Source organism: Anabrus simplex, chromosome 11 (assembly GCF_040414725.1).
Source record: "Anabrus simplex isolate iqAnaSimp1 chromosome 11, ASM4041472v1, whole genome shotgun sequence".
Lineage (NCBI taxonomy): Eukaryota > Metazoa > Arthropoda > Insecta > Orthoptera > Tettigoniidae > Anabrus > Anabrus simplex.
Genome location: NC_090275.1, coordinates 79801392 through 79820820, shown reverse-complemented (window position 1 = coordinate 79820820; position 19429 = coordinate 79801392). Strand labels below are relative to the sequence as shown.

Here is a 19429-nt window from a genome sequence, read left to right as displayed (position 1 = left end):
CGCTGGATACCGTGGTTCAAATCCCGGTCACTCCATGCAAGATTTGTGCTGGACAAAGCAGAGGCGAGACAGGTTTTTCTCCGGGTACTCCGGTTTTACCTGTCATCTTTCATTCCAGCAACACTCTCCATTCTCATTTCATAGCATCTGTCAGTCATTAATAAATCACTTTGGGAGTGGCAACCCCATCGTACGAATAGCCTATAACTGCTTCATTCATTCCATCCCTGACCCAGTCAATGACTGGAAAACAGATTGTAGGTTTTCATTTTAATTTTTTTTCAGTGAATTCACTATATTGCTACTTGAATTACAAGAAAACTTGAGAATGATCAAAATAAGTATAAACAAACTGGTAGAGTCAAAACAGGTAGCATAATTTACCAAGGCAAGAAATAAGTATTAGAGCAGGAAGACTTCAACAGCTGTCTAAGTGGACAGACAGTCCAACTCCCTTGTATACAAAGACTGTAAGTCATAACCTCGAAATGGCTTGTACACAACATAATAGAACATTGCAGTTACTGAGACCTGTTGATTTAGTTATGACAACTGTGAATGATTTAAGGATTAAAAGGAGACCTAATGCGATGGTTAGGGTTACTCCAAGATTCCTTGAAGGCTTTTGTAATATGAGCCCTTCAATGACAGGGTTACATTTATGATTTTCCCCTCATTCAGCAACCCATATAAAGGGGGTACCAATCTCGAAGACCTATTCGTAAGCGGCAAGTAGTGTAATAATTGGGCCATAGAAGCTGCGATATAGCAAAGTACAACCTTTCATTAAAAGGTAGTCTAATCCAAGGACGAACCCACTCCCTCACTGCCTCTCCTGGCTGTGACATAGCAACACACAGCCTTTCAATAAGAGGTAGTCTAATCTTAGGACAAACCCACTCTCTTACTTCCTCCCTAAATAGTTTATACGGTGGGCGATTACATTAGTCTGGTTAAATGACAGTAGACTGACGTGACAGTAATGATCAAGTATGGAGTGTGACCAGTTTACTCATTTCCGAGTTAGCATTTGTCAAAAGTGAGCAACTGCACTCTTGATAAACTTTTTAAGATTTTGATCTACGAATGGAATAACATACTCAGCATAGTGTAAAAATGCACAGCATGCTACCAGAAAGCAACCCAATCTGAACATCATGAGTTACTCAAATGAACCTAGCACTTACTGCAAACTTGTTCCAAATATGAATTAAAAAGTGAATGGATTTATTAATTCAGATGGTTTTATTAATATCGTTTAATAAAAATATGATTGCATTTGGGTGAGGCGGCACTAGTGGAGGCACAGATCTAATGATCCTGATGATGACCATTCAAGAGTACCTTTACAGTCTATGATGCACACACAGTGAGGTCACGTTATCTTTCGCCCAAAAGAATGCTAATGCAGCGCCTGTCTCTCGAGTTAGCAGCACTCAAACTACACTCAACATCGCATCAAGCAACCAGGTGCTAGTAACGTGATCAGCCTGACGTTAAAATTGCTGTGTCCTGAGAGCTGTGGCAGTCCTGGTCAAAAGATAATCTGACCTCATAGTATTTGTATGCATTAGCAAAATTGCATAATTGATGTATTTTTTAAAATCCTAGTAGTAAAACTAAACTTAATTTGTAAGTATTAAGATTTTGAAAAAAAAAATTGTAAACAATTTTTGAATATTTATAATAAATGTTATAGAATAAAATCTTAATTAGACAAAAATATAAACAGGCTAGAAAACTGAGAAATTGTAAAAAACAAAAGAAAACAACACACCACACAAAGCACAAAAGAGGTCAAGTCAGTGAAATATAAAGACAAACAAGAATCCAAGAGGGGCTGAGCACTGACAGCAAACTCCACAATACATAAATTCTAAGCTAATTGATTCAGGCAGTCCTGTTGTATTTTCTTCGATGTTTCCCTTCCACATTGACTGAACAAGGTTCTTTGTGTCACAATGGCAGTTATAAAACATACTGAATTCGTCAATAATTTGCAATGACAAAATGGTTATTTACATAATAAATGAGAAAAAGATGTTAGCAGAATTTACTGAAAAGAGCAGAAATATAATTACAATACAAGAAAATATCCACAATTAGGGCTAGGATTCACTATCCCAAAGGCAAGCTTACAGCTAAAAGACTTGAACCGCATGGCCAAATCACTTTATTCCAAATATGTTATTGAAAAGAATCTGGGAACATACTCCAATATTAATTTTATATTAATCTTACTCTTACAAAAAGATCCCATTGAATGAAGACCCTATACAAGATACAGCAAAACCTGCCTGAACAGCCACCATCACTTAACGGTCACCTCAATAAACAATCATTTTTCTCAGGACGAGATTAATTTTCTCATAAAACATGTTGATATCCCCTCCAATAGTAGTAATGTTAATGTTATTGGCTTTACATCTCCTTAGCTAGTTTTACAGTTTTCGGAGACACTGAGGTGCTGAAATTTAGTCTCGCAGGAGTTCTTCAACGTGCCAGTAAATCTACCACTCAGCCCGGTCCCCTCCAATAGCCAGTCACCTAACACTGCAGTCAGCGACCAGACATTTAACCAAGTGACCTGAATGAAATGGGAAATCATAACAGCTCCAAATACTTTTGTTCATCCTCACAGTAATAAAGTTGATCTTTATCACATCTGTGGTTCCTCTTTTCTAGTGTACAATAAATACTATCTTTCTTTCTAATCCTCTCTTCTCCCTAGCCTACCGAGGATTCTACCTGAGACAATGAATGAAGAGCTGTGATAGGAAAAGCTGACAATATGCAAAACTCGTTTAAAATATTTTTGGTTGGAATAATGCGTTTAAACATATTGGCAATGTGGTGATTGACTTCAGTAGAAGTGCTGTATTCATTCAATGAAAGGTACCATGTATAGTAAGTAAGCAATGTTTTATTTTTGAAAGACAGAGGAAAGGTGATCCCCGAAAGAGAGAAAGGATTTCTACACAGAAACCTGCTGAAATGTTCAAATGTGGCAGGACAATTGAATAATGTTCTAAAAAATAAATACAATATTTTAAAAGAGTGGGAAGAAAAACAGAATAGAATAAAAAAGAAGAGAGTCAAAATGCAGAGTGAACAACTTTTGTTTATAAAATGCAAGAAAGTCAGTTTATTCCGGCATCTAGAAGGCCTGCAGTAAAACGGAATGTCAAAATCAACGAGCAAGCAGCCAGATGGCGTAGAATTAAAATGCTTGCACAAGGTAGCTGACGCCATTAGATTATTATTAACACCTTAAAATTCAAATCTCCAATGTGAAATTGAAGTTTTTACCTCCTAAGACGACATCACACACTCAACCTCTGGATCAGGGCATATATCAGCCATACACAGTTCAGTATCAGCATTCTCTGTTGTTATACTGCAAGTTATATAAATTAAATAAGGTGTAAACCAGTCAATACACCTGTATATTAGTTTTAATATAGTGTAGGGCTTATTGTAGCTAATCATTATAATGAAATATATACTTCTTCCCAGGTTTCAAAATTTTGTAACCTTAATTTAGCAGCCAATTTTTTGGAAGAGCAAATGGTGGCAGCTTTAGGCAGGATTCACTGTACTAAATAAAAACTGGTTCAATATGCAATACTCCAGTACTTTACTAGAAAAAGTAAAAATGCAATAACAATCCAATCTACTGCCCTCGAGCCCTAAGCAGATTTTTAGAAATTTTATTCAACAGATACCACTTGGTTCTTTTCTGATACAGGAGGTAAAGCCTTAAGGAGAAATAACTACAAACAGGGTTGAACAACATTTAAGCATTCAGCATCACCCAATACATGATTAATAGTGGAGTTCTGCTGTAAGTTACATCACCATAATATATACACATTATTAGCTTTTTCTCTGTTATATTTCACTTCTTTACCAAATACCCAACACCACATAATGGTTAGCTTCTATGTACAGTTAATAACAATAAACTATATTACACCTCAGTTTCTCACAAAACCCAAAATTAGGAATATAGCCCAAAATACAAGAATCACAAGTAACACTTTGTAAGAAGGTTTTTTTTTATGGGCCCAACGACATACTGTACGTTATATGCCATTAAAGGACCAGAAGGAAGACCTTCTAAAAAATTTGCCAAATAATTCAGAACTTACACAGGAAAAACATAGAATAAAATAATGGATGACTTGAAAGAAATCTGAAGTTTTATTTGAGAAGAGTTTCGCTCCATATTTCTCACAGTACGCTTTGAGAAGAACCCCGAGCACGTATCACTGGTGAACGAGGAGAAAAAAGCTGCTTTCTCCACACGTATTCCTAAATACAATACTAAAATACAATTGATACATATGGGAAGTGAAGGGTTTTTTCTTTGGAGCCAGAAGAATCTCCTTTAAAGGCACACGTCCCTCCCTCAAGAAGCTAGGATTAACACTCAACCATCTGCAATATTTCTCTCTTAGGGTTCTGAATGATTCTTTATGCATTTTATCCAAACATTCGTGGTTTTGTTTGTTGTCTTTCCATTTTTAATTTTCTATAGTTCATAATGTAAATCGGTCTCTGAAGAATCTTGGCCTAATCATTGATAAAAATCTAATTTGGTCTGAATATGCAACAAAAATCAGCCAGCGAACTTTGTACACACTACACTCACTTACAGGGCTAAGAGATCTTCTCCCACTTAAAACAAAAAAATTACTTATACAAAGTCTAACTACCAGTTTTCGACTACGGAGGCGTGATATATAAAAGTTTAAACAGCACACATTGTAGCAAATTACAGCACGCATTCAACGTAAGTATTCACTTTATCTTCAATAAACTGAGACATTGCCATATTTCCCCCTACCTTAATCACTTATCTTGGCTATATTTAAGGAGAGACGAAATCTGCATTCTGTGTCAGTTATTCATAGTGTTCTACAGTGCGAAACACCGGTTTAATTGAGAGATGATCTTCAGTACCCAATATCCAGAAATAATCATAAAAAAGGTCATTAACTAGCTCCCTGCTAAGTTTCCCTACCCATCACACTACTAGTTACTAGTTACAGTGATCCCCGCTACGATCCGCCTGTGGAATTCCCTGCCGTTCAAAAGCTGTTGCAAACATTACTTACATGTAAGAACATAATCCATAGCACATATCTAAGGTAATTTACTTTCTTCATGTAAATATTAACTGTAGGAACTAGACATTAAGCTTTTCCAGTTAGTCAATAAGTTACACAATTTTAGTATGTTGTAGAATTTAACAAATTAAACAGTGTATTATGGGCTGGGCATAATAGCAGGCTCTATAGCTAAGCCACGCCATAGAAAACAAGACTATAATAAATAAATAAAGGAAAAATAAATAAATAAATTAAATAATTAATTAATTAAATAAATAAATAATCCAGATTAATAATTATATATATATATCGTATGGAACAAATGATCTACATTATTTAACACAAATATGTACGTAGTAAATTAAAAATGAATATCAAGAGACTTCAGCCAGGAAAGCGCTGGAGTTGATGCGTTCATGAACTCTTCCCATACACCTGTGAAGCTATGCTGTGGACACTCTCGAATGATGTGGTTCATTGTCTGTTCTTGAGCTCCGCAGTCGCAAGCAGGTGAATCTAGCCATCCCCATTTGTGCAGCGTTGCTTTGCACCTACCATGACCAGTTCGTAAGCGGTTTAGTTAGCACCACGTAGCTCTGGTAGATCAGTTCCTGGAACATGCTGGGAAGGATCATCTAACTGGATTTGACGAGATGATGAGAAATCTCTCCACCCTTCCTTCCAGACTTTGTTGATGTTGAAATGCCCTGGCTGCTTAAGAATGTTATCATCCCAAATAGGCTTCCTGGATTTCAGACGCATGGTTGGTGGATTACTCAGCACTGAGTGAATCGGAAGGTGTTTAAAGTCAGGACAGATGTAAGTTTACCAAGTTTGGGCAGCAGCTTGTTGTCTTCTCAGTTGTTGAGGAGGTATACTTGCCAGTACGTGCAACCATAGCACACGGGTTGATCTTAATGTGCCCGTTATGATCCATAAGGTTTCCCACTCTGTGGACATGAGCACTTCTATACCATACTGGTGCACAGTATTCGGCAACAGAGTAGACCAGTGCAAGGCTTGCCATACGAAGAGTACTTGCATCAGCACCCCATGTTGTGCCTGCTAGTTTGCGAATGATGTTATTCCTGGTCCTAAGTTTTCCTGCAGTATTCTTGAGGTGTTTTCTGTAAGTCAGAGAGTGGTCCAGAGTACCTCCCAGGTATTTGGGGTTAAATAATAATAATGTTATTTGCTTTATGTCCCACTAACTACTCTTACAGTTTTCAGAGATGCCGAGGTGCTGGAATTTAGTCCCGTAGTTCTTTCACATGCCAGTAAATCTACCAACACAAGGCTGACGTATATGAGCAACTTCAAATACTACCAGACTAAGCCAGGATCGAACCTACCAAGTTGGGGTCAGAAGGCCAGCGCCTCAACCGTCTGAGCCACTCAGCCCGGCAATAATGCAGATCTGGTACCTTGTAATTGTTTTAGAACTGCTTCTTTAACTGGAAATAAGCGTTTATTTCGCCTTCTGAATCCACAGAGTCATCAGCAAGTGCAGTTGGATGCCTCTATTTGAGACATATATATTGAAATTTGTTTTTATTCAATATCTTTGCTTGTATTTTTGAACAACTACATTTTATGTTCTATGAAATCTGTCACTCTTTGGGCTTCTGATTCTGGAAATCAAATAAAATATTCAAATGAGAAATCTTGAGCACATGAAAGTTCACGAGGAGGATTTGGATTAGATTTCCTTTTTTTGAGCAACAATAAAAATTTTCAGCATCATCTCTACACTGAAAAATGAAATGGAGTCAGTCTGTCCCCTGAATTGACATTTGCAACAAAACTGGAGAGAGAATTTAATTCAATTTTGCACAAACATTCTGATGTAACTACCCCATGCCTATATTTTATTGCAAAATACTGATCTGAAGATATATTTATGAAAAAAAAAAAAAAAACCACACGATAGCTTAAAATGAGATGGTCTCTTTCTTTCTCACTGAATCATGCCAAAACTGCAAGACCGATTGAGCTGAAATTTAGAATGGATATACTGTATTTCAGATATACTCAGGCCAATTCTCATTTTTCAATGAATAACTTTTTTTGAAATGACAGCTATTTATATGTATGATATTTAGTGAACCTGTGCATGTTTTGTAACTTATTTTGATGATAATAATAATAATAATAATAATAATAATAATAATAATAATAATAATAATAAATAAATAAAAATATATAAATAAAATTACTCAAAAACTTAATAAAATTAATAAGCATAATTAACCGAAATGTCCGTAGTATGGGCGCCAGAGTTCACCAGAATGGATCCCTCGAATTTAGATAAGAGCATGATAAACTTTATATCCCAGGGCGTGTACATAATGCTGCGTACTGGTACATCTGGTGCAGGCCTTACCTAACCTCCTGAAAACGACTAATTAGGTAGGAACTGCACCTAGGTTCATCAATAACACTGATTCTAAAATAGCTAACTATATTCTGAACAAATTCCGTGCATGAGCACCTCATCAACATACAACATTATACATATGATACACACACAAAATATTGCTGGAAGACTCCATATTTACAACAACAACAATAATGAAAACCGTGGGAAAACGAAAGTGAGAACTAAGGTACCATTTGTAGATAGTCCGATGAACAATGTACATGTATGAAGATAAATACCCTTCACTGTTTCTATATCAATTCGACTTACCGATTCTCATAATCGGCAGTTATCACACAGATACTGTACCTTGTACTACTGTGTTCACATATTTTAACACTTGTTGTAAAGATATATACACACGTCTGTCGATCCTCAACATAAATTTATGGAAAGTCTGAGATAGCTTTCACCAACATATAATGCTAGGCCGCCACAAGTGCTACCATACTTAATGCGCAAGCACTCCCCACAATCAGCCACATTCCACGAACATAACAAGACTACGCTCCACGAACGTTTGAAGTTCAGTCCATTGCAGCCGTGTCACTCCAGTACCGTGTATCAGCACCACTTCCTTCCCGTACAGTGCGTCAGTTGTAGTTGTAGTTATCTTCCTTCTCGTTCCTTTACAATCACCTCTACAATCACCCTTACAATGTCTCCTTACAATCTCTTTTTCACAATGTCCTTGGTTGCCGGCGTATGATCAACCTTTATAGACATCAACATCCCCCTCCTCTCAGATGATACGTCTGGATTGGTGCTTGCCAGCCAATCATGAGTAAACCTCTTCTTTCTCCCAAGTTATAAACAAACACTCGGGAGTTTTACATGAATCATCAAATTTCCCTGGTACAACAACACGCTCATCTCATCAGGCTGGGATATATACATGACTAATGGAATTTCCTGACACAAGTACATCAACAAACACTGGGGTAGCCAGATGACTCATTCAAATTACGAGAGTTATTAAAGCAATGTTTTCCCACTCGTGCAAAACAAATTACTCATACCTACATATGTGGATATCTTTCAGCTTACCAATATAAATGGCAAAATATATAAATGTAATACTAATAATAATAATAATAATAATAATAATAATAATAATCATAATAATAAATCGAATACTGACAATAATATCTCTAACTTCTACATATAATTCTGGGGTGTGATATATGTACTATCACAGTTTCATCTGCTAAAAGTCAAAATAATATACAAATGTTTAGCCCTATCACAAAATAAAGGTAAGATTGAGTTTTCTACAAACAAAAAAACGTCATACGCATTTTCTCCAGAAAATGATGTTTATACACGTTAAAGCATGTTCTGGAGATGACAGCCATGAATATAAAAATGACAACTTACACATCATTTAAGGGTACAAACGTAAGTCAGTGACATTGCGAACTATCATCCTATACATAACTCATATGTTCTGTTAGCTTCAAATATAAAAAAGACAATACCAATCCTAATGTAAAGAATGTTGAAAGGAAAATAAATGCCGAGATACCTGAAATTTGGCAATGATTAAAAATATCAGTATTAAATAATAATAATAATAATAATAATAATAATAATAATAATAATAATAATAATAATAATAATAATAATAATAATAATAATAATATAGTTTTATTTCTTGTAGCAAACAACAATTTAATCAGTAAAAAATAGTGGAAGATGGGTATTGAGGGGATCTACAAAAGCAGAGAAAAAGGGCAAGTTGCTTAAAATGGTTATGTTACAAATTCTCATGGTTCAATAACGAAGAAGTGTAAATGGTGCTCTATTAATATTAATACTCGCTCCCAAACCTCGTATTTGTCACTATTATACTCTCTTGGTAAAAAAGGAAAAACAAGTCATAAAATTTACACTAAGATTTTCTCTGCTGCACGGATATACTTTTGGGCTTGGAAGATGAGAGACTAAGTACAGATTCTTAGTAGCCTCTTAAGATATGTACGGAGTACAGATAATTCATCCTTTGATTACATCTACATGGGAGATAGAGTTCCAATAAACCGAAAGAAAAAGGAGTGTGAATTATGAGAAAATGAAGGACATTCTAGATCTTGTAAATATAACACTATTATTATTATAAGCCGGGCCTGTGGTGAAGACATAGTGTGGCCTGCCTCTTGCTCCAAGGCCTGTGGGGTGGGTTTTTTTTTGCCAGTTCCAAAAATTTTAATTGTGGACTGAAGAGTACAACAGGGTTCACTTGATACGAGATTTTCTCAAGCTCTTGGTTATAGGAAGAAAGCGCAGAGTAAGATGACTCCACTAACTTAGTATACATAGATGAACACTGGTTGCCATGGTTACAATAGTGTCGGGAAATTGATGATACTAATTCCCGATAGACATCCCCCCCCTCCAGCCCAAAAGCATATCCATGTTAAAAAGTATTATTTCCTCAATTACAAACCAATATTAGGAGAAGGACAGATGGTACAAATACATTTCCCTATAACATGAAATGAACATCAGGAAGAAAATAAAATGTTAACAATAAAGACTTGCAAAGAAAATGAAGAAAGAAAAGACAATATTTACAGCTATGTTCATGTTCTCAAATATGCACATGTGTACTGAGCATTTCCAGAAGTGAATATAGGTGCTTTCTATTGCCAAAATTAGAAGTTGAAAAAGTGCAAATAGATTACTAAACTATTTGAAAAAATATCAAAAGCATTTGTGTATTTACATAATAAATTTATTACTCATTTTAATACTAGGAAAATATATATTTGTGTTGAAATGTATAGCTCCTTCCTGTGAAATCAATATGAAGAATAAATAAGTCAGTAAGTAATCTACAGTGCTGTCTTTGCACCTCAAAGTTGCATTTTCTTATCTGTGAAGCATATTCTATAACAAATGGAATGATAGTTCCATGAATAATAATAATAATAATAATAATAATAATAATAATAATAATAAGTTTTCTGTAGATCATTAGTTTTAAAATTTCATACCATGTTTGTTTGGCCTACTAAATTCTTAAAGATATGCATCCTGAGCAACAGAACTTGACGACAAGCTCTGTAGATATGCTTTGCAATCAAGAATGGAAATAGGAAACTAATAATTTTTCTGTTCAGATAATTCTCAAATTAACCTCTTCTTCCTGCACTCCTTCAAGCACAAGGGTATTCATATATTTTACTTTACCTCTCAACTGCTATAGTCTTTCTTAGAAATTTTTTTTACAGGTGGTCTGAAATGTTAAAGTATGAATTACAATCTTCAAAGTGATCTACAGAAATTTTGAAACTTTCAAGGGGTTTACATTTTTTTCTCTCAATTTAAGCCTGTTATCTGTTCAATACATCTCTTTAGAGAAGTTATAGTTCCAAAATTTCACCTTGATATGTAGTTTTGTTAATGTGCCTATAAAATGGCTGACATGGGTGATTTGCTTTTACACACTTTCACAGCCAACCCACATGCCAAAATTTAATCTGCAATTTCAGGCACAGAAGGTAAGGGATTAACAAAGTTTATGTTTTAACAGTATTGGAAATAAGTTTGTAACCATGTTTACTAACATTGATATAGAGATGCTTTACCTTGCATTTTTTCTATCCCCCCCCCCCCCCAGTGAGGATGGCAGAATACACCCAAGATAGCCCTTGCCTGTCGTAAGAGGCGACAAAGGGGACCCTTGGGTCTCTCAAACTTGGAAGCACGAGTCTGCAGCCATGGGACCCTAGCCAAGTCTGACGGTGCTTCCACTTGCTTGTCCCAGGCTTCTGACTTTCACCTTTCCAATCCGACTTTCCTTGGTCAAATTTTGTTTTCTTCCAATCCCGACAGTGGAAGGTCTGAGAGACCAAGGGAGTCTCATTTTCACACCCTCCATGGTCCCTTTCCTTTTTGAGTACCTTCATTTTTCAAAGGATTGGATTTCTTCCTTTCTCTTCTGATTTTCTACTTCCTCTCTGAACAATAATCACCACCATCATTCTTTGTTTAAACACTACATCAATATAGAACAAGATGCATCTCCGAAGGTTGAGATTTACACTGATCTGACAACACAGCTAACCAGTGATTTAGGGCCAAATACTGACACATGAAACAGTAGTCATATTTTCTGCCAGATGTCTGAGAGCAGCAAAGGTTGTTGATAAGATACACCAAAGTTACATCACCTCATGGTGACTTATCGGTAATGACATTTTACAATGAAATACCCTACTTTAATTTCCTAACTAAACAATGATTCAAAATATAGGTATTAATTAAAAAATACAAACACTATATTCCATATTTTCCAACAGAAAAATGGAATTTTGATGGAACTTAACATCTCCATTATGAAGTGCTGAAAACCAAACCAATTCTTACTGAAATATGATACAGCAAAGCAAGTTCCTAAGTGAATTCACTACTATGAGAAGTTGTGCTGCAAATCTGCAACAATATAAAGGATAGTGATAAAAATATTGCACTCATGAGAAAAGACAACTTTATCAAAATGAAAAGAAAAAAGTGAGCTAAAAGGTAGAATATAAACCTAACGAGCAAAAACATGCAATAGATACTGTTACAAGAGGTTCCATCAGCAAAGATAGGAACTGAAATGACTAAGAACACCAGAATGAAAAGAAACTTTCACTACAGCTAAGCTAAGAAAGAGAGTCTAGGAGAATTTCTTAATACAGTACTTCCACTGTAAGGGGAAGAAATACACTAAACACTAAACTTTACTATCAAATTACATACCATAAGGCAAGAAGGATAATACAAAGAACATTCAACAATAAATACTAGTCTATTAACTGCCCACTACTTTTGGCTACTCCCTTGCTAAGTGCCATTTTGACTGAAACATGGTATCACCTAATTTCTTATTTTATCATGTATGTATATTGTTAATAAACCATAAATTAGGAAAAAATTATGAAATACAGGGGCTATAACTGGTGTGCTGATCAGCATTCTTGGTCATTATAAGCATTTAAAATTTAAAGCAGGGGCACAGGCCACTGTTTAGCCTTTTGCGACAGATATTAACTCTTGTTAGTCACTGTGTTATAGTTTGGTGCAAAAACTTTGGGACCCATCAGTAGTCATAGTTTCCTTTCACTGTGTCAATGTCATACATACGGGAATGTACGGAATTTTCATTGGTAATTTAGTTATATCTTTCAATGCACACAAATGATGATTGAATAGTTTCCAACTAAAATGTATTGTATTGTCAAATAAGTTGTAAAAAATTCTCAATCTCAACCTGGTCATTACTCATTACTGTGTAAAATCACATCGGGCCGACAAGAAACATAACATACCACGGCATTTTGAGAACGTTCTATGCTGCATAGCTGAACCAAATAGGTGACCAATCGCCGGCGAGACCAGCACAGTTCTTCAGAAATGCCTATGCTGCTGGTCCAGTCAGACTCCTATAGCAGTTAACTTGTTGAAGATAAACTTTACAGGCAGATCCTTAACAACTTACAAGTTTGCATCTTTTGCCATATACACTATGTGATCAAAAGTATCCGGACACCTGGCTGAACATGACGTACAAGTTCGTGGTGCCCTCCATCGGTAATGCTGGAATTCAGTATGGTGTTGGCCCACCCTTAGCCTTGATGACAGCTTCCACTCTCGCAGGCATACATGCTGGAAGGTTGCTTGGGGAATGGCAGCCCATTCTTCACGGAGTGTTGCACTGAGGAGAGGTAGCGATGTCGGTCGGTGAGGCCTGACACGAAGTCTGTGTTCCAAAACATCCCAAAGGTGTTTTATAGGATTCAGGTCGGGACTCTGTACAGGCCAGTTCATTACAGGGATGTTATTGTCGTGTAACCACAGGCCGTGCATTATGAACAGGTGCTCGATCATGTTGAAAAATGCAATCGCCATCCCCGAAGTGCTCTTCAACAGTGGGAAGCAAGAAGGTGCTTAAAACATCGATGTAGGCTTGTGCTGTGATAGTGTCACGCGAAACAACAAGGGGTGCAAGCCCCCTCCATGACAAGCACGACCACATCATAACACCACCGCCTTCGAATTTTACTGTTGGCACTACACATGCTGGCAGATGATGTTCACCGGGCATTCACCATACCCACACCCTGCCATCGGATCGTAACATTGTGTACCGCGATTTGCCACTCCACACAACGTTTTTTCACGGTTCAATCGTCCAATGTTTACGCTCCTTACACCAAGCGAGGCGTCATTTGGCATTGACCTGCGTGATGTGTGGTTTTTGGGCAGCCACTCGACCATGAAATCCAAGTTTTCTCACCTCCCACCAAACTGTCGTAGTACTTGGAGTGGATCCTGATGCAGCCTGGAATTCCTGTGTGATGGTCTGGATAGATGCCTGCCTATTACACTTGACGACCATCTTCAACTGTCGGCGGTCTCTGTCAGTCAACAGACGAGGTCGGCCTGTACGCTTTCATGCTATACGTGTCCCTTCACGTTTCCACTTCACTATCACATCAGAAACAGTGAACCTAGGGGTGTTTAGGAGTGTGGAAATCTTGCATACAGACTTCTGACACAAACGACACCCAATCATCTGACCACGTACGAAGTCCGCGAGTTCGAATGACTACTGAGATCGCTGCTATGGAGTAGTTGGCAGTAGGTGGCAGCACAATGCACCTAAGATGAAAAACGCATGTTTTTGGGGGTGTCCGGATACTTTTGATCACACAGTGTACATTATGCCCAAATTTATATGTACTAGCAGAAACAGAAAATAAAAATATACAGGGCTTGTACCATTAAGTCAGTACAACTAAGCTCTCCACACAAAGAATTAGTCACCCCCTCAAGAACTCAACAGTGCTCCATTTATGTTGATATGGATAGTACTGCACCTATAACATATGGCCAAATAACACACCACTAATGTATGATGTGGCATGAGGGTGCCAATTTGCTGTACATGAACAGCGTATCAAAAGTTGACTCACAGATGTAACACACTGGCAAAAAAGAGCCATCGTGTTTCGGCATGCGCATGAGAACACAGTGAATGAAGTTGCACAATTTGTTGGTGTATCACTGCAAGCTGCCTAACATGTCAACAAGGAATGCTGTTCCATGTGTGAGCACAAAAAAACCATCAGAACTATGGTTGCAGGAAGATCCTAACCCAGAAGAACCGGAGACGTGTGTCGCATCTTGTCACTGAAAATATGTTTCAAATCCCACTGAACTGCTGCAGTCTGTGAATGCAGGTGCATTCCACCAATTAATAAACAATGAGACAAACTGCATTAGAATACCACGCAACAGACTGCTCAGAGAGGTGCAGAAAGATGCACATCTTCAATGGGCTTGAAAACACGAACACTAGAAACGAGTAGTGTATTATGAGTAGTAATTTTGCCTTTTCTCCAATGACGCAAGACTCAGAGTATACCAATGGCCCAATGAAGAAGCATTTCATAAGGAAGGTGTGGTTCAAATAGGAGGTGGGTGTGTGGTAGTATGGAGGATTTCTTCATACCACGACCCAGGCTCACTCGTTCAGATATGAACTAGCACATCTATCTGGACATTCTCTGCGACCAGGTGTTGCCAGTTTGGGGAGCATTTAAGCACCCTGTTGCACCTGGTCTGGCCTGCAAAGTTCCCCCCCATTTAAATCCCATCTAAAAGCTGTGGGACTATTTGGGGCAGCAGATGAAATGCAGATAATGACATCCCTGACCTTACCTTGAAGTACGGGTTCTCCTTACAAGCAAGAGGATTCATTTTGATATGGCATACTTGCAACATTTTATGGAGTCATTTCCCACCCTGGCAGTTATCCAGGTCAGAGGTGGCGTTACTCAGTGTTAAGGTACTTTCTGGAAGTGGAATGAGTAATTTTTTTATCTGGGTTACTTATTTTGCCATACATCAGTTGCAGTCAAGGAAGATAACCAGGTTTTATCATTCTCATGGTAGGCAAACAGAATTAAAGTACTACATTTAAAGCAGCGTCAATAACAATGAATACCAAATTTGATCTTCATAATACTTCACTTACTAGAAACACTTCCATGCTTATGGGAAAAAGTATGAACTCAAGCATATGATGGAAATTTACAACTTTTCAGTCTGTTTAAAACACTAGTTAATACATGTAACACTAGAACATAAACGCAAAATAAACCACACACATTAACAAACACAGAGTAACATGCTTTGTTCTACAATAACACCCTCAGATTCTACCAAACCACATCAAATCATGCTTTTATAATGTACAAGTGAGACAAATTATGATTGTAGTACTCTTATTCTTTTTGGGCAACACCATGTAGGAGAAATACAAAATATGAAAAATAGATGTTGACGTTTTGTCTGGCCTGTACACTATATTCCACACCAGATTCAAAGAACACAAAAATGTGATTAGATACAATCTATATTCAGACTACAGAGAGCATATATACAACAACTCGCATTATTATTATTATTATTATTATTATTATTATTATTATTATTATTATTATTATTATTATGTTAGTGATTTAACGTCGCACTAACACATCAGAGGTTTTCAGCGACGGAAGGATGGGAAAGGGCTAGGGAAGGTTGCGTACATGACCTTAAGGTTGCAGCCCCAGCATTTGCCTTGAGTGAAAATGGAAAACTGCAGAAAACCATCTTCAGGGCAGCTGGCAGTGAGATGCAAACCTACCATGTCCCAAATGCAAGCTCACAGCCACGCGACCTAAACTGCCCAGCCACTTTGTCGGTTTGTAAGAATCTGAGGATATTCTGGTACAATGAAACATATCATTCTGTGGTTATTAGTGCGAGTGGGTTTATTTTCTTACATGTATGTTGCAATGTTATGTATGTGTGTTGTAACTAATAGGTTTGACAAAGCAAAAAGCTTTTAAGCTCCATTGACTGAGTTAACATGGCAAAGTATGACTTTCTTCAAACAAATCTAGTATAGGAGTCAAGTCCAGGAAACATTAAGTCATTATATTAATTATACTGTAGTTAATATGGGTAGGGAAGGCTACTGAAGGCTTCTCGCACCTACTGTTTAACTTTGACCTTAGCTCCAAATACAAGTTATAGCTCGTTAGAGTGTATCCATTAGTCACCCAAATGACAATGTCAACTTCTGAATAGTTAAAATTGAAATAATTGATCAAGCGATTCAACCTATTCAATACAAAAGAATAAGAAATGTAGTGAATTACATTCTTATTTAATAATAAGTAGAAATGGTACCGGTTTCGACCCTAGTCCAGGTCATCATCAGCCGATTAAAACATGAAAAACAATGCATAGGAAAAGGAAATGAAAGATCAAGTACAGTCCGGATCAGTAGAAGAGGCGATATAAAAATGAACGGGGTAGACACTGTAAAACTCAGAAGTAAAATGCAAGTCACTGAAAAGAAAACAGTGCGCAAGTCTACGTGAAACAGTATCTGATAAACAGACCTGTTGGCCTAAGCTCTGAATTCCACACCCATAAAGAAGTAATGAACTGCATCAGTCTCTTTTCTGCATCTGTATGTATCATCAGCTACAAAGCAATGGAAAATCAAAATTAGCCAGAATGAAGGGAGACTTGCTCCATTACTAAGAAGACAACCTTGAATTATGTCCCCCACCATGCGTGGAAGTAGTTTTATTTTAATAAAAGAGAAACTCATCACAATATCTCTCTCAAGAACACAAGAACAATTCTGCTACAAGGAAGTGAAAGCTTATTCACATGTTGAAGAAACAGACATGAAAGTAACAAGGATTATTCATATGAACAAGTGAAAATGACAGACTACGGGGTCTACTATTGAAGAGAAATCAGCTAAGGTAGGATTGAAAATATACTGTGGAACTATGCATATGAATTGTTTTGGAGAGAGATTATGCCATAAAATGTATTAGAAATTACACAAAAAACCAATGTCTTCAAGTGTAGTGTGTGTTAAAGACAGAAGACCTAGGACATGATTAAGCTTGGTATTTAAGGATTTCATAAGGGGATTTGAAGTGTGCTTGCAAAGTAGCGGCGATGTAAACAGAGAGAGGATTTCTTTTTCGCTAAGACCTGCAAAGAATTTCTGAAAGGGACTTTATTCCATGGCAAAAATAAATGTATTGAGGATTAAACTAAACTATAGCATGTCCTAAAGAATAATAATTATTTCTGAAGTGCAAAATGTAGATACAAGCAACATTACAGTAAATCTGATTCTGTATTATCTCCATTTTAGAAAGACTTTTCTTTAATGCTATTTGTTCGGGGCGTCGACCTATAGAAATCTTTTGCTCGTACTTGCACCATATGATATGAACCTGCGTGTAATTGGAATTGCGGAAGTGTAGAGCGTTGAATGTGAGGAAAGGAGCGTTAAGAATGGCACAAACACCCAGTCCCCAAGGATATTAATCATTTACAATTAAAAACCCCTGACCTGGCCGGGAATCGAACCCGGGGCCGCCGGGTGACAGGCGGACGCATTGCCCCGTACACCGCGGGGCCGGACTTAGAAAGACTTACACCTGACACAAAATTTTAGGTCTTGAAAATTTAATTTCTATATTTCCAGAGAATCATATGGATAAATAATACTTCTCCCCCCAATACAAGTCAGAAGATTTTCAGACCTCACAAGAAAAACAAACATTGATTTTTTTTTAGATGAGTTTATACAATGGAATGTTACTATAAGGAATAAAACAGGAAGTAGCTACCTAATTACAGTAAAACCTCGTTAATTCGAAGTTGCTGGGATGCAGAAATCAGACTTCCGAATTACGTGATTTCGAATTAACCGCCAACACGTACTTCGGAAATGCCAACACTTGCGGTGTCACAATATATCCTAAGACCTGTTACTGCATGCAATTAACCCTGATTCACGGGTTAAACCGCTCAAATCCATGGAAAAAGTTCCAAAATGTATCCAACAAGGTGCATTTACAGTATTCAAATAATGCACTTGGATAACTCACCGGCAAACAAACCCGCGCAATGAAATCAAAGGAAAGAAAACAGGATTCAAAGACGAGGAGAAATCTATACTGGCTCCCCTGTGCAAGTGCTTTATTCACTGGATTACTGTACTGTATGCATTTTAGATGCCTTGTACTTGCACGGAAAGTACTTGATGCCCTTAAAATATCGCGGCTTATCAAACTTCCTTATGAAGAGGGGAGAAAGTCTCTTGCTTCCGCCCACATTACAACAACAGTACAGCAACTATACTTATACGATTTCCCGCCATGGCACTTCTAAGACCCATTAATGCATGCAATCACCTTGATTCTCAGCTTAAACTTTTCAAATGCCATGGAAAACACTATTTCAGAAATTTATCCAACAAGGTGCATTTACATTATTCAAATAATGCACTAGTGTAAAACAATGACAAACATAACCTCACGCAATGAAAGGAAGAAAAACACTATTCAAAGACGAGGAAAAATTATGCTGGCTCCCCTGGTGCAAATGCTTTATCTTTTGGATTACTGTACTGTCTGAATTTTTAGATGCCTTGTACCGGCATGGAAAGTGCCCGACGCCCTTAAAACATCGTGGCTTTTCAAACTTTCCTGTGACAGAGGAAGGAAGTCTCTCGCTTCCGTGTGCACTGCATAGCAACACAGTACATTTCCCGGCTGGCAATTCTCTCCTTTAAAACCATACGTCCGTTTGGTCTCGGCATTTAAAATAATAAAACAAACAATACAGTTTCATCGGCATTGACAATATTGTTTGGTGCGTACAAATTGATTATAGGCTATAAGCCATGCTTCTTCGCCAATTGTCACCAGTGTTCGCGGATTCTACCTCTCTGCACACTGCCTGCTATGTGACATTGTGGCGTTCCTTAAAACGCTGAATACAAAATGATAACGATTCCGCTTGAATATAGCGG

General features: G+C 37.3%; 1 protein-coding gene across 2 annotated transcripts in view; it reads right to left on the bottom strand.

Annotated features, from left to right (window-relative positions):
* The window catches only part of Dhc64C (dynein heavy chain, cytoplasmic), a 353617-nt gene that overhangs the window by 94452 nt on the left and 239736 nt on the right, over positions 1-19429 (bottom strand). The gene's annotated exons all lie outside the window — the stretch shown is intronic.